Source organism: Entelurus aequoreus, linkage group LG10 (genome assembly GCF_033978785.1).
Source record: "Entelurus aequoreus isolate RoL-2023_Sb linkage group LG10, RoL_Eaeq_v1.1, whole genome shotgun sequence".
NCBI classification, from domain to species: domain Eukaryota; kingdom Metazoa; phylum Chordata; class Actinopteri; order Syngnathiformes; family Syngnathidae; genus Entelurus; species Entelurus aequoreus.
The window spans coordinates 74,242,858-74,265,880 of NC_084740.1; the positions used below are offsets into that span (position 1 = coordinate 74,242,858).

Here is a 23,023-nt window from a genome sequence, read left to right on the forward strand (position 1 = left end):
ATGTGGTGATATCCTTTACACACTGATGTCGCTTTTTGATGCAGTACAGCCCGAGGGATGGAAGGTCACGGGCTTAGCTGCTCACGTGCAGTGATTTCTCCAGATTCTCTGAACCTTTTGATGATATTACGGAGCGTAGATGGTGAAATCCCTAAATTCCTTGCAATAGCTGGTTGAGAAATGTTGTTCTTAAACTGTTCGACAATTTGCTCACGCATTTGTTGACAAAGTGGTGACCCTCGCCCCGTCCTTGTTTGTGAATGACTGAGCATTTCATGGAATCTACTTTTATACCCAATCATGGCACCCACCTGTTCCCAATTAGCCTGCACACCTGTGGGATGATCCAAATAAGTGTTTGATGAGCATTCCTCAACTTTATCAGTCTTTTGTTGCCACTTGTGCCAGCTTTTTTGAAACACGTTGCAGGCATCAAATTCCAAATGAGCTAATATTTGCCAAAAAATAACAAAGTTTTCCAGTCGTAACATTAAATATCTTGTCTAGTCAGACCACAGAACAGTTTTCCACTTTGCATCAGTCCATCTTAGATGACCTCGGGCCCAGCGAAGCCGGCGGCGTTTCTGGGTGTTGTTGATAAATGGCTTTGGCTTTGCATAGTCAAGTTTTAACTTGCACTTACAGATGTAGCGACCGACTGTAGTTACTGACAGTGGGTTTCTGAAGTGTTCCTGAGCCCATGTGGTGATATCCTTTACACACTGATGTCGCTTTTTGATGCAGTACAGCCCGAGGGATGGAAGGTCACGGGCTTAGCTGCTCACGTGCAGTGATTTCTCCAGATTCTCTGAACCTTTTGATGATATTACGGAGCGTAGATGGTGAAATCCCTAAATTCCTTGCAATAGCTGGTTGAGAAATGTTGTTCTTAAACTGTTCGACAATTTGCTCACGCATTTGTTGACAAAGTGGTGACCCTCGCCCCGTCCTTGTTTGTGAATGACTGAGCATTTCATGGAATCTACTTTTATACCCAATCATGGCACCCACCTGTTCCCAATTAGCCTGCACACCTGTGGGATGATCCAAATAAGTGTTTGATGAGCATTCCTCAACTTTATCAGTCTTTTGTTGCCACTTGTGCCAGCTTTTTTGAAACACGTTGCAGGCATCAAATTCCAAATGAGCTAATATTTGCCAAAAATAACAAAGTTTTCCAGTTGTAACATTAAATATCTTGTCTAGTCAGACCACAGAACAGTTTTCCACTTTGTATCAGTCCATCTTAGATGAGCTCGGGCCCAGCGAAGCCGGCGGCGTTTCTGGGTGTTGTTGATAAACGGTTTTCGCCTTGCGTAGGAGAGTTTTAACTTGCACTTACAGATGTAGCGACCGACTGTAGTTACTGACAGTGGGTTTCTGAAGTGTTCCTGAGCCCATGTGGTGATATCCTTTACACAATGATGTCGCTTTTTGATGCAGTACCGCCTGAGGGATCCAAGGTCACGGCCCTGCCGCTTACATGCAGTGATTTCTCCAGATTCTCTGAACATTAGATGGTGAAATCCCGAAATTCCTTGCAATAGCTGGTTGAGAAATGTTGTTCTTAAACAATTTGCTCATGCATTTGTTGACAAAGTGGTGACCCTCGCCCCATCCTTGTTTGTGAATGACTGAGCATTTCATGGAAGCTGCTTTTATACCCAATCATGGCACCCACCTGTTCCCAATTAGCCTGCACACCTGTGGGATGATCCAAATAAGTGTTTGATGAGCATTCCTCAACTTTATCAGTCTTTTGTTGCCACTTGTGCCAGCTTTTTTGAAACACGTTGCAGGCATCAAATTCCAAATGAGCTAATATTTGCGAAAAATAACAACGTTTTCCAGTTGTAACATTAAATATCTTGTCTAGTCAGACCACAGAACAGTTTTCCACTTTGTATCAGTCCATCTTAGATGAGCTCGGGCCCAGCGAAGCCGGCGGCGTCTCTGGGTGTTGTTGATAAATGGCTTTGGCCTTGCATAGGAGAGTTTTAACTTGCACTTACAGATGTAGCGACCGACTGTAGTTACTGACAGTGGTTTCCTGAAGTGTTCCTGAGCCCATGTGGTGATATCCTTTACACACTGATGTCGCTTTTTGATGCAGTACAGCCTGAGGGCTGGAAGGTCACGGGCTTAGCTGCTTATGTGCAGTGATTTCTCCAGATTCTCTGAACCTTTTGATGTTATTACGGAGCGTAGATGGTGACTACCCTAAATTCCTTGCAATAGCTGGTTGAGAAAGCTTTTTCTTAAACTGTTCGACAATTTGCTCACGCATTTGTTGGCAAAGTGGTGACCCTCGCCCCATCCTTGTTTGTGAATGACTGAGCATTTCATGGAAGCTGCTTTTATACCCAATCATGGCACCCACCTGTTCCCAATTAGCCCGCACACCTGTGGGATGTTCCAAATAAGTGTTTGATGAGCATTCCTCAACTTTATCAGTCTTTTGTTGCCACTTGTGCCAGCTTTTTTGAAACACGTTGCAGGCATCAAATTCCAAATGAGCTAATATTTGCCAAAAATAACAAAGTTTTCCAGTTGTAACATTAAATATCTTGTCTAGTCAGACCACAGAACAGTTTTCCACTTTGCATCAGTCCATCTTAGATGAGCTCGGGCCCAGCGAAGCCGGCGGCGTTTCTGGGTGTTGTTGATAAACGGTTTTCGCCTTGCGTAGGAGAGTTTTAACTTGCACTTACAGATGTAGCGACCGACTGTAGTTACTGACAGTGGGTTTCCTGAAGTGTTCCTGAGCCCATGTGGTGATATCCTTTACACACTGATGTCGCTTTTTGATGCAGTACAGCCAGAAGGATCGAAGGTCCGTAATATAATCGCTTACCTGCAGTGATTTCTCCAGATTCTCTGAACCCTTTGATGATATTACGGAGCGTAGATGGTGAAATCCCTAAATTCCTTGCAATAGCTGGTTGAGAAATTATGTTCTTAAACCGTCGGACAATTTGCTCACGCATTTGTTGACAAAGTGGTGACCCTCGCCCCATCCTTGTTTGTGAATGACTGAGCATTTCATGGAATCTACTTTTATACCCAATCATGGCACCCACCTGTTCCCAATTAGCCCGCACACCTGTGGGATGTTCCAAATAAGTGTCTGATGAGCATTCCTCAACTTTCTCAGTCTTTTTTGCCACCTTTCCCAACTTCTTTGTCACGTGTTGCTGGCATCAAATTCTAAAGTTAATTATTATTTGCAAAAAAAATTTTTTTTTATCAGTTTTAACATCAAATATGTTGTCTTTGTAGCATATTCAACTGAATATGGGTTGAAAAGGACTTGCAAATCGTTGTATTCCGTTTATATTTACATCTAACACCATTTCCCAACTCATATGGAAACGGGGCTTGCACATCCATACTACTGTTCCGTTACAAGCTGTACACTGACTACTCTAAGTGATAGCACCGTATTGTCCTTTTGAGGAGTCGTGTAAGCGACTTTACTGAGCGTGCCCCCCCCCCCCCTAGGAAGGAAGGTGTGAGAGACGACTTGTTTCCTATCCTAAACAAGAGGAGGGGAGGGGGAGGAGAGAGAGCTAGTGAGAGAGAGAGAGAGAGAGAGGGCGAGGGAGGGAGGAAGACATGAAGAGAGAGACGCGGAGAGACAGACAGATGGAGAAGCATGCAGCCCGGAGAGGAGGAGAGACAAAAGCGTGGAGGAAGTGAGCGGCGTGTGACCATGTGCTCAGGTAATAAGCTCTCTGTCTCACTGCTTCTTTTTTTGTCTTTTTATTTTATTTTTTATATAGCAATAACTCTTATTTGTGTTGACTTTTCAATTTGTTTGTCTTCTTGAATTTTCTCTCCTTTTCAAAAAGAGTGTAAGACGACAAGGTAGGACCCCCCCCCCCCTTCCTCCCCCCCTCCCCCCCCCCCCGGTCTTATGGCTGCTTGTCACAATGCCATCAATGTCCATCAACATGTTGCACGGGGGCAACTTTTTTAGTCCGCCCTTCTGGATGGCGGACGCAGATGGTTGTTCACATGTGAGACGTCCTTGCCAGTGTGTGTGTGTGTGTGTGTGTGTGTGTGTGTGTGCGTGAAGAGCGGCAGCGATGGTAGGATGTTGGCAACACGAAGGAATGTGTGAGACTTCGCCCCAGATCTCTTTGTTCCCTTCGCTCTCATTCTGCCTTTTTTTTTTTTTTTTTTTTTCTCGTCGTCTTCTCACAGGGTTGCACAACACACACATTGCACGTGCACACACACACACATAACTTTTGCCCGAAAACCAGTTGAAACTTCCCACCGGCGGGCGAAAAAATGTACGGAATGTGATTATCGCATGTTTATTTTATCACCCCCCCCCCAAAAAAAAAAAAGTAGAGCTGGGTGTGAAATATGTCTGCAGTATATTCATGTGGCACAACTTTTGCACCCTATAAGGGGGGGGTGGGGGACATTTTGGCAAGAAAAATGCATAGATGAGCTCATCCCCCCCCTGTACCCCCCTCCAAAGTGTGTGTGTGGTAGTGGGTGGTGGGAATGGGATGCAGTGGGAGGCTCAAGAGCGTGAGTGTTTGGCAATGCACGTGAGTGTGTGGGTGGCTGTGTGGGTGTCAGGGTGAGTGGGTGCAGAGCTCTCTTTGAGCCAGAGCACATATTTGAAGTGTGTATATATGTGTGTGTGTGTGTGTGTGTGTGTAGGTGTTGATTGTGCGTACTTCACGCGAGCACGAGGCCCGCAAAGCGTGCAAAAACATCCACTTTTTTTTTTTTTTTTTTTTTCCGGATAACAAGACATCTGCATCCACATTCCTGGCCGCTTCAACGCACAACTTTATCGGCGCTAATAGAGGGCGAGCGCTCTTTTGGCGCCGCATAACTCTTTGAGTAAATACAGGGAGGTAGCATTTATTTATATAGCGCCGCTCACAGAGAAAAGCCACAAAGTGTCTCAATGATAGAAATGACACTCAATATAAAAAAAAAAAGCCCTAATTAAATATCAGGGCTGTGAATGTTTACCATTCGATTTGTGGTTCAAAATCCATACATTTGATTGACGTTGGGTGCCAGTTCTATGGTTACCTATATTCTTCCATAAAATAGATAAACAGCTCTGTTAGGTTTATATATTACCGTATTTTTCGGACTATAAGTCGCAGTTTTTTTTCATAGTTTATAGTGCGACTTGTGTGTGAAATTATTAACACGTTAGCGTAAAATATCAAATAATATTATTGATCTCATTCACGTAAGAGACTAGACGTATAAGATTTCATGGGATTTAGCGATGAGGAGTGACAGATTGTTTGGTAAACGTATAGCATGTTCTATATGTTATAGTTATTTGAATGACTCTTACCATAATATGTTACGTTAACATACCAGGCACCTTCTCAGTTGGTTATTTATGCCTCATATAACGTACACTTATTCAGCCTGTTGTTCACTATTCTTTATTTATTTGAAATTGCCTTTCAAATGTCTATTCTTGGTGTTGGTATTTTATCAAATATATTTCCCCCAAAAAAATGCGACTTATACTCCAGTGCGACTTATATATGTTTTTTTTCCTTCTTTATTATGCATTTTCAGCCGGTGCGACTTATACTCCCAAAAATACGGTACTTAAAAGAAAACCGGTTTTGTTTAATCAAATTCTACCCAAACTCTTAATAAAGTCAAATACAAATGGAGGTATCCCATACTTAAAGTAAATATGTACAGCACACATGTGCATTTATATCAAAAATATGATTTGTCTGAGTGGCTGGACAGGGCAGATTTAAAAAAAAAAAAATTGATTTTAGATTTTTTTTTTTTAATCGATTTTAGATTTATTTATTTTTTAATTAATTAAGAATCGTTAGAAATAAAAATCACGTTTTATTTGATTTTTTTTTTTTTTTTGGGACCCCCCCAGTAAGTATATATTATAAAAGATGGTATAAAAACAATATAAAAACAATATATATAAATAACATAAAAATGATATTAACAACAATATAAAAACACTATTTATAAATAATATAAAAACACTATATATAAATGACATAAAAATTATATGAAAACACTGTATATAAATAACATAAAAATCATATAAAAACAATATAAAAACACTATATATAAATAACATAACAATTATATAAAAACACTATATATTAATAACATAAAAATGATATAAAAACAATATAAAAACACTATATATAAATAACATAAAAATGATATAAAAACACTATATATAAATAACATAAAAAGTATATAAAAACACAATATAAAAGACAACATGAACATCATAACAAGAGTAGTTAATTAAAAGCCTGAACAAAGAAAGAAGTCTTGAGGATCGCGTCATTCTCTTCCATTTTTGACCCGAATATAAGACGAGCCCTTTAAAAACAAAAAACACAAAAACTGTTGTTGTGAAGGAGAATGTAAGACAAAAAACATGTATATGTATTTTTAAATCATGTTTTCAAAAATATACAGTATATTTTTCTAAACACTGATCCACATTACCTTATAATTTGCACCATTAGCTCTGTTTGCTAACGTGCTAGTGGTAATCTTTGGGCACCTCACGATTACGATTACGATTCAGCAGCTACGATTCGATTAAAAATTGATTATCGATGCAGCTTTAATTTATTTTTATTTTTTTTAAATTAATTTATAATCGTTAGAAATAAGAATCACGTTTTATTTGAAAATCTTTTTTTTTTTTTGGACACCCCTAGTAAGTATATAAAATAAAAGATGGTATAAAAACAATATAAAAACACTATATATAAATAACATAAAAATGATATAAAAACACTATATATAAATAACATAAAAATTATATTTAAAAAAACTATATATAAATAACATAAAAATGATATAAAAACAATATAAAAACACTATATATAAATAACATAAACATTATATAAAAACACAATATAAAAGACAACATGAAAATCATAACAAGAGTAGTTAATTAAAAGCCTGAACAAAGAAAGGAGTCTTGAGGATCGCGTCATTCTCTTCCATTTTTGACCCGAATATAAGACGAGCTCATTAAAAAAAAACTAAAAAAAAAAAACTGTTGTCGTTTTTTTTGTGAAAGGAGAATGTAAGACAAAAAACATGTATATGTATTCTTAAATCATGTTTTCAAAAATCTATTTTTTTTTAACACTGATCCACATTACCTTATAATTTGCACCATTAGCTCTGTTTGCTAACGTGCTAACAACCAGAGGTGGTAATCTTTGGGCACCTCACGATTCAGCAGCTACGATTCGATTAAAAATTGATTATCGATGCATCTTTAATTAATTTTTTTTTAAATCGATTTGAGATGTATTTATTTTTTAATTAATTAAGAATCGTTAGAAATAAGAACCATGTTTTATTTGAAAATCTTTTTTTTTTTTGACACCCTTAGTAAAAATATAATATAAAAGACGGTATAAAAACAATATAAAAACACTATATATAAATAAAAAAATAAAAAAACACAACATAAAAATAATATAAAAACACAATATAAAAGACAACATAAAAATCATAAGAAGATAAATATAAGACGAGCCCTTTTTAAAAATTAAAAAAAAAACAGATTTTTATGAGGAGGAGAATGTAAGACAAAAAACATGTATATGTATTTTTAAATTATGTTTTTAAAAATCTAATATTTTGATACTGAGCCACATTACCTTATAATTAGCATCGTTAGCTCTTTTTGCTAACGTGCTAACAACTACGGGTGGGAATCTTTGGGCACCTCACGATTACGATTACAATTCAGCAGCTACGATTCCATTACAAATTGATTATCGATGTGTCTTTAATTTTATTTATTTTTTTTATTGATTTTATATTATTTATTTTTTTATTATTAAATAAGAATTGTTAAAAATAAGAATCACGTTTTATTTGAACTTTTTTTTTTTGCACAACCCTAGTAAAAATATAATATAAGAGGTGACATAAAAACAATATAAAAACACTATATATAAATAAATAAATAAAAAATAAACAGAAAATACAAATAATATAAAAACACAATATAAAAGACAACATAAAAATCATAACAAGAGTAGTTAATTCAAAGCTTGAACAAATAAAGGAGTCTTGAGGATCGCGACATTCTCTTCCATTGTTGACCCGAATATAAGACGAGTCCTTTTTTTTTTTTTTTTAAACTGTTGTTTTTTATGTGAAGGAGAATGTGAGACAAAAAAACATGCTTTTTTTTTTTTTTTTTTTAACACTGATCCACATTACCACATGACTTAGCATCATTAGCTCTGTTTGCTAACGTGCAAAGGTGGTACTCTTTGGGCACCTCACGATGACGATTAAAAAAATCCATTACCAATGCATCTTTAATGTATGTATATTGTTGCCGTTTTACATTTCATTTCACTAAATAAGCGTTAATCACCTGCGACGTTAAAAACAGTGCGTTTGTAATTCTCATCACGTTTATTAAATTCATAGAAATGTGTACAAAATAGGAACATAAATGCCCTAAAGCAGCGGTCCCCAACCTTTTTGTAACTGCGGACCGGTCAACGCAGGGGGGGTATGGTATTATTATTATTATTATTTATTTTTTTGTCATAAAAAAATACAATCATGCGTGCTTACGGACTGTATCCCTGCAGACTGTATTGATCTATATTGATATATATATATATATTTTTTTTTTTAAATGAAATCAACATAAAAAACACAATATATACATTATATATCAATATAGATCCATATTTCTTTATGACAAAAAAATAAATTAAAAAAAAAAAATAATAATAATAATTTTTAGAACTGTCTGCATTACTTTATTTACAATAAATACATCGATTATTGACGTTTACTAATTGATTTTATAATCGTCCATGCATCTAAATTGCGATGCATCTAAAAATCGATTATTTCCCAACAGACTTCTTTTTTTTTTTTTTTTTTTTTTTTTTACAGTCTTTCACCGGTGTGTGTGTGTGTGAGTGACAGGAAGAAAACCTCTGTCTTTTTCTAACTTATTTGCTTGCAGGTAATAAAAAAAAAAACCCAGGCGGTCTTATATTCGGGGGTCAGTACGGTAATTTAGTTTTTTCGAGTTGCACGCCGCCGAGGTGCCTGTCAAAGTAAAAAGTGCATTCCGGAGTGTGAGTGCGGGGAAACTTGGGGCTGAAACGTGAGGACAAAAGGCAGAAGGAGGGGAGGGGACATTTAAGAGGCTTTAACTCAGGAGCGCGAGCATGGGAATGCGGGAGGAAGCTCGTGCGCGCACACACACGTAAGTGCAAGAAGAAGACGTGCAGGCCGATTAATGTACAGCTGCGTCGGCTCACAGAGGGAGGCTTCAGCAAAAAAGGGGAATTCCCAGGGAAGAAGACACCTCGTCTTGACGTCTTCTCCCTAGGATTTAGCAGACTACCAATTCTCGGTTCGGGCTGACCATTCCTGCTGAAAACACACTTTTTGGTGTGCGTTTTTTTTGCTGACTTTGAGGGCAACAAACAACATGGCGACATGTCGTTATCTACCACTTCAAAGGCGGCCGCCGCGTCAGCCTAGGCCCCGCCCACGTGTTTGTCTTAGGTCCAGTTCAGCGCACTTTCCTGACCTGGAATCAATATTGTGTAGCAGAAAAAACACACACACACCTCTGCTCTTTACCTGCATATGTGGGTGTGTTCTGGCAATGCTTACTTAATGGGGACATCGCTCTGTTTACACAGTCACCTTTAGGGGACCTCTGAAGGACAAAAAAACAGGTGCCCTAAAGCAGACCTGGGCAAATGAAGGCCCGGGGGCCACATGCGGGGCCGTTAAACTTTTCTATCTGGCCCGTCGGACATTTCCAAATAAGTGTTTTAGATCTAGAAGTGTAGCTGCCATTATGATGTGCGGTGATGTTTTCTAATGACCGTAAGTCTTCAACTATACTAAGTAGGGATGTCCCATAATGGCTTTTTTGCCGATATCCGATATTGTCCAACTCTTAATTACCGATACCAACCGATACCGATACATACAGTCGTGGAATTAACACATTACGATGCCTCAGTGTTTCCCATAAACTGCCGAGATACCTGTGGCGGTGGGGGCGTGGCTATGGGCGTGGTCGCCATGACATCATCGAGTAATTTGCATAATTTACAACAATGATATGATTTTCTCTAAAAAGGCTCAAAAAATGTATACTTACTAATTAATAATAACAGTTTTGTTTTAAACGTCCATCCATCCATTTTACAATATAATTACAACACTTTATGTACATATTTATATACAGATTTGAACAATAAGTTATTCACTGAAATATATTTATTAATTGTGGTTCTTACAAAAGATATATCTTATAAATTATAAAAGCTAAATGTCTCTTAAAGCTCTGCTCCTTTAATTAGTGCATACTAAATAATTTAACTTTAGCCTACTACTACAACCATATTATTTACCAGCAACATAAAGTGAAACAGAGGCAGAGGTGTCCTGCCACAGTCAGTAACAAATAAACAGAAAACAGTAGTGGTCAAATACAAATAAGGCAACAAGAGAAGTATCCTACACTTCTCTTTTGTAAAGTAAATCTGAACAGCCTATATGGGCATCTACATCAACTATATGATTTGCCTGAGAAGCTGGACAGGACAAAAAAAAAATTTAAAAAAAATATATATATATATTTTTTTTTAATTTGTGGCGGACGTAATTCTTTCGTGGCGGGCCGCCACAAATAAATGAATGTGTGGGAAACACTGTGCCTAATTTGGACAACCAGGTATGGTGAAGATAAGGTCCTTTTTTTTTTTTAATTATAAAATAAAATAAGATAAATAAATTAAAAACATTTTCTTGAATAAAAAAGAAAGTAAAACAATATAAAAACAGTTACATAGAAACTAGTAATTAATGAAAATGAGTAAACTTAACTGTTAAAGGTTAGTACTATTAGTGGACCAGCAGCACGCACAATCATGTGTGCTTACGGACTGTATCCCTTGCAGACTGTATTGATATATATTGATATATAATGTAGGAAGCAGAATATTAATAACAGAAAGAAACAACCCTTTTGTGTGAATGAGTGTAAATGGGGGAGGGAGGTTTTTTGGGTTGGTGCACTAATTGTAAGTGTATCTTGTGTTTTTTATGTTGATTTAATTTTTAAAAAATTTAAAAAAAAGGATACTGATAATAAAAAACCGATACCGATAATTTTTGATATTACATTTTAAAGCATTTAAAAATATATATATATATATATATATATATATATATATATATATATATATATATATATATATATATATATATATATATATATATATATATATATATATATATATATATATATATATATATATATATATATATATATATATATATATATATTTTTTTTTTTATTTTTTTTATTTATTTTTTTTTTTTTTTTAAATTTGTGGCGGATGTAATTCTTTCGTGGCGGGCCGCCACAAATAAATGAATGTGTGGGAAACACTGCTATGTGTGTGTACGGTCAAATCTACCTAGCAACAGCGGTCGGTCCTCACAACTACAGAAGTAAACTTTTTTTTTTTACTTTGTGTGTTTTGCATTCTACTCCCAACTAGTGCTAGATGTATATTGTTTTCATCATTCTAGCTATAGTGGAAAGGGGGGCCCTCACAACCTACTAACCAAGTAGGCAAGACATGAATGTGTGTGTGTGTGTGTGTGTGTGTGTGTGTGTGTGTGTGTGTGTGTGTGTGTGTGTGTGTGTGTGTGTGTGTGTGTGTGTGTGTGTGTGTGTGTGTGTGTGTGTGTGTGTGTGTGTGTGTGTGTGTGTGTGTGTGTGTGTGTGTGTGCAAACATTGCTATGTCCTAAAATGACGCCGCGAAACACACTTTGATGTCTCATGTCCGCGCCTGAGAAGCGGCGTCCTCTGCAGTGGACATTTTGCTCTTTAAAACAAAAACGAAACCCGGTCCTGCCGTGGAAATGTCCACTGCAGAGGACGCTGCCTCTCAGGAGATCCAGTCTCATTTGGTTCTCGTTTCGCGGCGTGTCGGACTTTCTTTGTGGTGTGTCCCTGAAATGGTCATACCATCTGGTGTCACGACGTCTGCTTCTTTCTGGTCCAGTTTCATCCCTTTCTGACTCCAATCTCATATTCTCATCTACTTGCATCTCATTTTTCATGACTTTTTAACGCAGGTCTCATATCATGTCTTCTTTGAAATAATTCTCATAATCTTGTCGTTAGATTGTTGTTGTATTTATCGCTCTAATATCATCCCAACTTGTGTGTTCTGGCTACAATTTTATCATCATCACTGCTTTGATCGTGGTTTTCTTCTCATATCATTCCTTCTCACCTTTCTTCACTTTTCCTCTGCTGTGTCATATGCATGTCTCTAAATTATCATGTTATCTCATTTCTTCTTTTTCAAAGTCTTACATCATTGGTTGCTGTTTGGCCTCATTTTCTCATAACTTTCAATGTCTCGTGTTTTTTTCCAATAATCCTCATGTCATCTCCTTTCTCTGCTTGTTCACTGTATTGTTTGCAAAGTCTCATCTGATCGCTTGCTATTCAAAGTCTTGCATCATTTTCTCATAACTTTCAATGTCCTGTGATTTTTCCTCATATAACATTTTTTAAAAATAATTCTCATGTCATCTCCTTTCAGTTGTTGATTTTCTTGTTTGCAAAGTCTCATCTGATCACTTGTTTTGCAAAGTCTTGCATCGTTTTCTCATAACTTGCAAGGTTTTGTGTTTTTTCCTCATTTAACATTTTTTTCAATAATTCTCATGTCATCTCCTTTCAGTTTTTGACTGCCTTGTTTTCGAAGTCTCATCTGATCGCTTGTTATTCAGTCTTGTATCGCTTTCTCATAACTTTTAATGTCTTGTGTTTTTTTCCTCAATCACATTTTTTGTTCAACATTTCTCATGTCCTCTCAGTTTTTGACTGCTTTGTTATCAGTCTCATCTGATCACTTTGTTATTCAAAGGCTTTCATCATTTTCTCATAATTTTCAATGTCCCGTTTTTTTCCTCATGTAACATTCTTTTAGTAATTCTCATGTCATCTCCTTTCAGTTTTTGACTGCCTTGTTTTCAAAGTCTCATCTGATCACTTTGTTATTCTAAGGCTTGAATCATTTTCTCATAACTTCCAATATCTCGTGTTTTTTCCTCATTTAAAAAATTTTTTCAATAATCCTCATGTCATCTCCTTTCAGTTTTTGACTGCCTTGTTTTCAAATTCTCATCTGATCGCTTGTTTTTCAAAGTCTTGCATCGTTTTCTCATAACTTGCAAGGTTTTGTGTTTTTTCCTCATTTAACATTTTTTCCAATAATTCTCATGTCATCTCCTTTCAGTTTTTGACTGCCTTGTTTTCGAAGTCTCATCTGATTGCTTGTTATTCAGTCTTGTATCGCGTTCTCATAACTTTTAATGTCTTGTGTTTTTTTCCTCAATCACATTTTTTGTTCAACATTTCTCATGTCCTCTCAGTTTTTGACTGCTTTGTTATCAGTCTCATCTGATCACTTTGTTATTCAAAGGCTTTCATCATTTTCTCATAATTTTCAATGTCCCGTTTTTTTCCTCATGTAACATTCTTTTAGTAATTCTCATGTCATCTCCTTTCAGTTTTTGACTGCCTTGTTTTCAAAGTCTCATCTGATCACTTTGTTATTCTAAGGCTTGAATCATTTTCTCATAACTTCCAATATCTCGTGTTTTTTCCTCATTTAAAATTTTTTTTCAATAATCCTCATGTCATCTCCTTTCAGTTTTTGACTGCCTTGTTTTCAAATTCTCATCTGATCGCTTGTTTTTCAAAGTCTTGCATCGTTTTCTCATAACTTGCAAGGTTGTGTGTTTTTTCCTCATTTAACATTTTTTCCAATAATTCTCATGTCATCTCCTTTCAGTTTTTGACTGCCTTGTTTTCGAAGTCTCATCTGATCGCTTGTTATTCAGTCTTGTATCGCGTTCTCATAACTTTTAATGTCTTGTGTTTTTTTCCTCAATCACATTTTTTTTTCAACATTTCTCATGTCCTCTCAGTTTTTGACTGCTTTGTTATCAGTCTCATCTGATCTCTTTGTCATTCAAAGTCTTGCATCATTTTCTCATAACTTTCAATGTCCTGTTTTTTTCCTCATGTAACATTCTTTTAGTAATTCTCATGTCATCTCCTTTCAGTTTTTGACTGCCTTGTTTTCAAAGTCTCATCTGATCGCTTGTTATTCAAAGTCTTGCATCATTTTCTCATAACTTTCAATGTCCTGTGTTTTTTTCTCATGTAACATTTTTTTAAAATAATTCTCATGTCTTCTCATTTCAGTTGTTCATTGTCTTGTTTGCAAAGTCTCATCTGATCACTTGTTTTTCAAAGTCTTGCATCGTTTTCTCATAACTTGCAAGGTTGTGTGTTTTTTCCTCATTTAACATTTTTTTCAATAATTCTCATGTCATCTCCTTTCAGTTTTTGACTGCCTTGTTTTCGAAGTCTCATCTGATCGCTTGTTATTCAGTCTTGTATCGCGTTCTCATAACTTTTAATGTCTTGTGTTTTTTTCCTCAATTAAATTTTTTTTTCAATATTTCTCATGTCATCTCCTTTCAGTTTTTGACTGACTTGTTTTCAAAGTCTCATCTTATCGCTTGTTTTTCAAAGTCTTGCATCATTTTCTCATAACTTTCAATGTCCTGTTTTTTTTTCCTCATATAACATTTGTTTTGTACTCCTCATGTCATCTCCTCTCAGTTTTTGATGTTCTTGTTTGCAAAGTCTCATCTGATCACTTGCTATTTAAAGTCTTGCATCATTTTCTCATAACTTGCAAGGTTTTGTGTTTTTTCCTCATTTAACATTTTTTTCAATATTTCTCATGTCATCTCCTTTCAGTTTTTGACTGCCTTGTTTTCCAAGTCTCATCTGACCGCTTGTCATTCAAAGTCTTGCATCATTGATTGCCGTTTGACCTCATTTTCTCATAACTTTCAGTGTCCTGCTTTTTTTCCTCATGTAACACTTTTTTCCCCCCCCCAGTAATTCTCATGTCATCTCCCTGATTTTATGTCTTCTTTTCCAAAGCCTGGTTCATTTCCTTTCCTTCACTTTCTTATTTTCCTCATGTCATCGTCGCTCATTTCTTTTTTTCCTATAATTCTCATTTCATCTTACAAGTTCTTTATCTGAGGTTTTTGACCTAAAACTTGCATTATTCTATATCTGTCTTTTTGGGGATTTTTGAAGTCTGATATCATCACATCCTGTATTTTGTGTTTAGGTCAGAGTCTCATACAATCCTGTTGCTGCTTTTTTTTTGTCTCATATCATTCCGTTTTCACCTTTCTACAGTTTGTCCTCCTTAGTGTCATGCCAGTCGTCTTTCGGGAGCTTTGTGCTTCATTCTCTTTTTGACCGTCTTGTCTTCCAAGTCTCATCCTCTCATTGCTTGTTGTTTAAGTCTCATGTCATTCATTGTCCTGTGTCCGCATTCTCATTACATCCCATGTCTCGTTTGGTATCATGTCGTCTTATCGATTTTAGCCTTTGAATCTCATATCACTGTATCGCATGTTTTTTTTTTTTAAATCTCATATCATGGACTTTGAACATGTCCTCATGCCATCCCAGAGGCATCTTATCTCAGTGTTTTGTCATTTCCATGTCATCCTATCACCTTTGTTCTCAAACACTTGCCTCGTTTTATTCCATGATATCTCAACACTCATTCTGAGGATACCACATGAGACGTCCAGATACTAGTCAAAGATCCTCTATATGACAGGAACACTCTGCTGTTTTTAAAGAGCTAGTGCAAAAATACTAGTCAAAATCCTCTATATGACAGCAACACGCTTAAAAATCTACTGTGGAAAAACACAAGTCAAAGATCCTCTATACAACAGGAACACTCGGCTGTTTTTAAAGAGCTACTGCAAAAATACTAGTCAAAGATCCTCTACATGACAGGAACGCTCTGCCGTTTAAAAATCTACTGTGGAAAAACACAAGTCGAAGATCCTCTATACAACAGGAACACTCGGCTGTTTTTAAGGTGCTACTGCAAAAATACTAGTCAAAGATCCTCTAAATGACAGGACCACTCGGCTGTTTTTAAAGAGCTACTGCAAAAATACTAGTCAAAGATCCTCTATATGACAGGAATGCTGTGCTCTTTAAGGACATACTTTGAAAAAGCCAAAGATCCTCTATATGACAGTAATGCTGTGCTCTTTAAGGACCTACTGTGAAAAAGCCAAAGATCCTCTATATGACAGGAATGCTCTGCTCTTTAAGGACCTACTGTGAAAAAGCCAAAGATCCTCTATATAACAGGAATGCTGTGCTCTTTAAGGACCTACTGTGAAAAAGCCAAAGATCCTCTATATGACAGGAATGCTCTGCTCTTTAAGGACCTACTGTGAAAAAGCCAAAGATCCTCTATATGACAGGAATGCTGTGCTCTTTAAGGACCTACTTTGAAAAAGCCAAAGATCCTCTATATAACAGGAATGCTCTGCTCTTTAAGGACCTACTGTGAAAAAGCCAAAGATCCTCTATATAACAGGAATGCTATGCTCTTTAAGGACCTACTGTGAAAAAGCCAAAGATCCTCTATATGACAGTAATGCTCTGCTCTTTAAGGACCTACTGTGAAAAAGCCAAAGATCCTCTATATGACAGTAAAGCTCTGCTCTTTAAGGATCTACTGTGAAAAAGCCAAAGATCCTCTATATGACAGTAATGCTCTGCTCTTTAAGGATCTACTTTGAAAAAGCCAAAGATCCTCTATATGACAGTAATGCTATGCTCTTTAAGGACCTACTGTGAAAAAGCCAAAGATCCTCTATATGACAGTAATGCTCTGCTCTTTAAGGATCTACTGTGAAAAAGTCAAAGATCCTCTATATGACAGGAATGCTCTGCTCTTTAAGAACCTACTGTGAAAAAGCCAAAGATCCTCTATATGACAGGAATGCTCTGCTCTTTAAGGACCTACTGTGAAAAAGCCAAAGATCCTCTATATAACAGTATTGCTCTGCTCTTTAAGGATGTACTGTGAAAAAGTCAAAGATCCTCTATATAACAGGAATGCTGTGCTCTTTAAGTACCTACTGTGAAAAAGCCAAAGATCCTCTATATGACAGGAATGTTGTGCTCTTTAAGGACCTACTGTGAAAAAGCCAAAGATCCTCTATACGACAGTATTGCTCTGCTCTTTAAGGATGTACTGTGAAAAAGTCAAAGATCCTCTATATGACAGGAATGTTGTGCTCTTTAAGGACCTACTGTGAAAAAGCCAAAGATCCTCTATATGCCAGTAATGCTCTGCTCTTTAAGGACCTACTGTGAAAAAGCCAAAGATCCTCTATATGACAGGAATGCTCTGCTCTTTAAGGACCTACTGTGAAAAAGCCAAAGATCCTCTATATGACAGTAAAGCTCTGCTCTTTAAGGATCTACTGTGAAAAAGCCAAAGATCCTCTATATGACAGTAATGCTCTGCTCTTTAAGGATCTACTTTGAAAAAGCCAAAGATCCTCTATATGACAGGAATGCTATGCTCTTTAAGGACCTACTGTGAAAAAGCCAAAGATCCTCTATATGACCCGACTAGACGTTTGTCGGCTCATTCTGAGAAAAGATGCTAGTGGCTTTTCTCATTGCAAGACTGAGACTGGTTCTCGGTGAGCGTTAAACTTCCCCGGACCACTCATACCCGGGCCACTCATACCCGGACCACTCATACCCGGACCACTCATACCCGGGCCACTCATACCCGGACCAGAGTGGACCACCTCAGGGAATTTCAGGTCCCGTGCCGGCGGCGCCATGAGACTGGTCGCCCGTCATGAGAGCGAGCGAGAGTGGCGGGGAAACATGAAAGGGAAAAAAAGTGCAACTTTTTTGGCGCGTAGAGAAAGGTAAAGCCCCGCGTAGAGCAAGGTAAAGCCCCGCGTAGAGCAAGGTAAAGCCCCGCGGCGCAGGTGTATTTCCCCGCTGACGTCACACGATGAGTGTTCACTTTCACTTTGATGAGGCGCTCAACGTGTGACGTCTCACACCGTCACCGCGCTCGCTTCTCTCATGGCTCTCAGTCCCCCCTCCCCCCTCCCCTGATGTGAGAAGTGTGTTGATGACATTCACTGATGAAAGTGAAAGTAAAGTCTCCTAATTTGTCATAATCTAAGGACAGTGTTCCTGTCGTATAGAGGATCTTTGCTGGTTTTAAGGACCTACAGCAACATGAGGAGTCAAAGGTCCTTCTGTTTTAAGAATCTAGTATATAATAATATATATAATACAGATATAAAGGATCTTTGACTGGTGTTCCTTCGCAGTAGATCTTTAAACGTCAGAGTGTTACTGTCATATAGAGGATCTTTGACTAGTATTTTTGCAGTAGCTCCTTAAAAACAGCCGAGTGCTCCTGTCATATAGAGGATCTTTGGCTTTTTCACAGTAGGTCCTTAAAGAGCACAGCATTCCTGTCATATAGAGGATCTTTGGCTCTTTCAAAGTAGGTCCCTAAAGAGCAGAGCATTACTGTCATATAGAGGATCTTTGGCTTTTTCACAGTAGGTCCTTAAAGAGCAGAGCATTACTGTCATATAGAGGATCTTTGGCTTTTTCACAGTAGGTACTTAAAGAGCAGAGAATTCCTGTCATATAGAGGATCTTTGGCTTTTTCACAGTAGGTCCTTAAAGAGCATAGCATTCCTGTCATATAGAGGATCTTTACCTTTTTCACAGTAGGTCCTTAAAGAGCACAGCATTCCTGTCATATAGAGGATCTTTGCCTTTTTCACAGTAGATCCTTAAAGAGCAGAGCATTCCTGTCATATAGAGGATCTTTGGCTTTTTCACAGTAGATCCTTAAAGAGCAGAGCATTCCTGTCATATAGAGGATCTTTGGCTTTTTCACAGTAGGTCTTTAAAGAGCAGAGCATTACTGTCATATAGAGGATCTTTGGTTTTTTCGCAGTAGGTCCTTAAAGAGCACAGCATTCCTGTCATATAGAGGATCTTTGCCTTTTTCACAGTAGATCCTTAAAGAGCAGAGCATTCCTGTCATATAGAGGATCTTTGGCTTTTTCACAGTAGATCCTTAAAGAGCAGAGCATTCCTGTCATATAGAGGATCTTTGGCTTTTTCACAGTAGGTCTTTAAAGAGCATAGCACTCCTGTCATATAGAGGATCTTTGGTTTTTTCGCAGTAGGTCCTTAAAGAGCACAGCATTCCTGTCATATAGAGGATCTTTGGCTTTTTCACAGTAGGTCCTTAAAGAGCAGAGCATTCCTGTCATATAGAGGATCTTTGGCTTTTTCACAGTAGATCCTTAAAGAGCAGAGCATTCCTGTCATATAGAGGATCTTTGGCTTTTTCACAGTAGGTCCTTAAAGAGCAGAGCATTCCTGTCATATAGAGGATCTTTGGCTTTTTCACAGTAGGTCCTTAAAGAGCACAGCATTTCTGTCATATAGTATAGTAATATATATTTTGTAGGATCTCCTTAAAAACAGCTGGGTGTTCTGTCATACAGAAGATCTCTGACTGGTGTTTTTCCTAAGTAGATTTTTAAACGGTAGAGCATTCCTGTCATTTGGAGGATCTTTGACTGGTGTGTTTTTTTCGCAGTAGATTTTCAAACGGCAGAGTGTTCCTGTCATATAAAGGATCTTTAAATTGTGTTTCTTTGCAGTAGATCTTTAAATGGCAGAGCATTCCTGGCACATAGAGGATCTTTGACTGGTGTTTTTCCCTGCAAATCTTTAAATGACAGTGTTCCTGTCATTTGGAGGATCTTTGACTGGTGGGGGTTTTTTTGCAGTAGATTTTTAAACAGCAGAGTGTTCCTGTCATAAAGAGGATCAGTGACTGGATATTTTTTATTCGTAGTAGATTTTTAAACAGCAGAGTTTTCCTGTCATTAAGAGGATCTTTGACTGGTGATTTTTTTTCGTAGTAGATTTTTAAACAGCAGAGTATTCCTGTCATAAAGGGGATCTTTGACTGGTGATTTTTTTCCCCTAGTAGATCTTGAAACGGCAGAGTGTTCCTGTCATAAAGAGGATCTTTGACTGGTGATTTTTTTTTCGTATTAGATTTTTAAACAGCAGATTGTTCCTGTCATAAAGAGGATCTTTGACTGGTGTTTTTCCGCAGTAGATCTTGAAACGGCAGAGTGTTCCTGTCATAAAGAGGATCTTTGACTGGTGATTTTTTTTTTGTAGTAGATTTTTAAACAGCAGAGTGTTCCTGTCATAAAGAAGATCTTTGACTGGTTTTATTCCGCAGTAGATCTTGAAACGGCAGAGTGTTCCTGTCATAAAGAGGATCTTTGACTGGTGATTTTCCGCAGTAGATCTTGAAACGGCAGAGTGTTCCTGTAATAAAGAGGATCTTTGACTGGTGATTTTTTTTCCGTAGTAGATTTTTAAACAGCAGAGTGTTCCTGTCATACAGTGGGTCTTTGACTGGTGTTTTTACCAGCAGTAGATCTTGAAACGCCAGAGTGTTCCTGTCATAAAGAGGATCTTTGACTGGTGATTTTTTTTTCGTAGTAGATTTTTAAACAGCAGAGTGTTCCTGTCATAAAGAGGATCTTTGACTGGTTTATTTTTCCGCAGTAGATCTTGAAACACCAGTGTGTTCCTGTCATAAAGAGGATCTTTGACTTGTGTTTTTACCCGGAGTAGATCTTGAAACGGCAGAGTGTTCCTGTCATAAAGAGGATCTTTGACTGGTGATTTTTTTTCCCTAGTAGATCTTGAAACGACAGAGTGTTCCTGTCATAAAGAGGATCTTTGACTGGTGATTTTTTTTTCATAGTAGATTTTTAAACAGCAGAGTGTTCCTGTCACAAAAAGGATCTTTGACTCGTGATTTTTTTTTTTCGTAGTAGATTTTTAAACAGCAGAGTGTTCCTGTCATAAAGAGGATCTTTGACTGGTGATTTTTTTTCCCTAGTAGATCTTGAAACGGCAGAGTGTTCCTGTCATAAAGAGGATTTTTGACTTGTGTTTTTACCCGGAGTAGATCTTGAAACGGCAGAGTGTTCCTGTCATAAAGAGGATCTTTGACTGGTGATTTTTTTTCCCTAGTAGATCTTGAAACGACAGAGTGTTCCTGTCATAAAGAGGATCTTTGACTGGTGATTTTTTTTTCATAGTAGATTTTTAAACAGCAGAGTGTTCCTGTCACAAAGAGGATCTTTGACTCGTGATTTTTTTTTTTCGTAGTAGATTTTTAAACAGCAGAGTGTTCCTGTCATAAAGAGGATCTTTGACTGGTGATTTTTTTTCCCTAGTAGATCTTGAAACGGCAGAGTGTTCCTGTCATAAAGAGGATTTTTGACTTGTGTTTTTACCCGGAGTAGATCTTGAAACGGCAGAGTGTTCCTGTCATAAAGAGGATCTTTGACTGGTGATTTTTTTTCCCTAGTAGATCTTGAAACGACAGAGTGTTCCTGTCATAAAGAGGATCTTTGACTGGTGATTTTTTTTTCATAGTAGATTTTTAAACAGCAGAGTGTTCCTGTCACAAAGAGGATCTTTGACTCGTGATTTTTTTTTTTCGTAGTAGATTTTTAAACAGCAGAGTGTTCCTGTCATAAAGAGGATCTTTGACTGGTGATTTTTTTTCCCTAGTAGATCTTGAAACGGCAGAGTGTTCCTGTCATAAAGAGGATCTTTGACTGGTGATTTTTTTTTCATAGTAGATTTTTAAACAGCAGAGTGTTCCTGTCATAAAGAGGATCTTTGACTGGTGTTTTTCCGTAGTAGATCTTGAAACGGCAGTGTTCCTGTCATAAAGAGGATCTTTGACTGGTGATTTTTTTTTCGTAGTAGATTTTTAAACAGCAGAGTGTTCCTGTCATACAGTGGATCTTTGACTTGTGATTTTACCAGCAGTAGACCTTGAAACGGCAGAGTGTTCCTGTCATACAGAGGATCTTTGACTGGTGTTTTTACCAGCAGTAGATCTTGAAACGGCAGAGTGTTCCTGTCATACAGAGGATCTTTGACTGGTGTTTTTCCGCAGTAGATTTTTAAACAGCAGAGTGTTCCTGTCATAAAGAGGATCTTTGACTGGTGATTTTTTTTCGTAGTAGATTTTTAAACAGCAGAGTGTTCCTATCATAAAGAGGATCTTTGACTGGTGTTTTTACCCGCAGTAGATCTTGAAACGGCAGAGTGTTCCTGTCATAAAGAGGATCTTTGACTTGTGTTGTTACCCGCAGTAGATCTTGAAACGGCAGAGTGTTCCTGTCATAAAGAGGATCTTTGACTGGTGATTTTCCGCAGTAGATCTTGAAACGGCAGAGTGTTCCTGTCATAAAGAGGATCTTTGACTGGTGATTTTTTTTTTCGTAGTAGATTTTTAAACAGCAGAGTGTTCCTGTCATAAAGAGGATCTTTGACTGGTGTTTTTCCGCAGTAGCTCTTGAAACGCCAGAGTGTTCCTGTTATTCAGAGGATCTTTGACTGGTGTTTTTACCAGCAGTAGATCTTGAAACGGCAGAGTGTTCCTGTCATAAAGAGGATCTTTGACTGGTGTTTTTCCGCAGTAGATCTTGAAACGGCAGAGTGTTCCTGTCATACAGAGGATCTTTGACTGGTGTTTTTACCAGCAGTAGATCTTGAAACGCCAGAGTGTTCCTGTCATACAGAGGATCTTTGACTGGTGATTTTACCCGCAGTAGATCTTATTATACACTATTATAAAGCTTTTAATTTTTTTGGTTGTTGTTTTTTCCGTCTAATATGGCTCTTTTACCATTTTGGGTTGCCGACCCTTGCACTAGGGTTTGTTATTGTAGTCGTAATTTGCAATGTTTTCATCGCTTTGTTAAATGGAAGAAAAAATGGAATATTAGCCACTTGGATTTTTTTTTGTTTTATATAGAACTTTCCATAGAGGCCAAATCACTAACTGGTAGACGATGCTCAAAATGACAAGAATTTAAAAGTTTCCTACTTGTAACTCGGACTCGCTCGGAGCGGACAGACTCCTGGTGGGGTCGGGACCCGGC

At 37.4% G+C, this 23,023-nt stretch overlaps 1 long non-coding RNA gene across 1 annotated transcript in view; it reads left to right on the forward strand.

Annotated features, from left to right (window-relative positions):
- Positions 1-3,602: 3,602 nt before the first annotated feature.
- The window catches only part of LOC133658107 (uncharacterized), a 58,237-nt gene continuing 38,816 nt past the window's right edge, over positions 3,603-23,023 (forward strand). The window contains exon 1 of the long non-coding RNA XR_009827397.1: positions 3,603-3,722. This is a non-coding gene — a long non-coding RNA (uncharacterized LOC133658107). The remainder of the gene's footprint in view (positions 3,723-23,023) is intronic.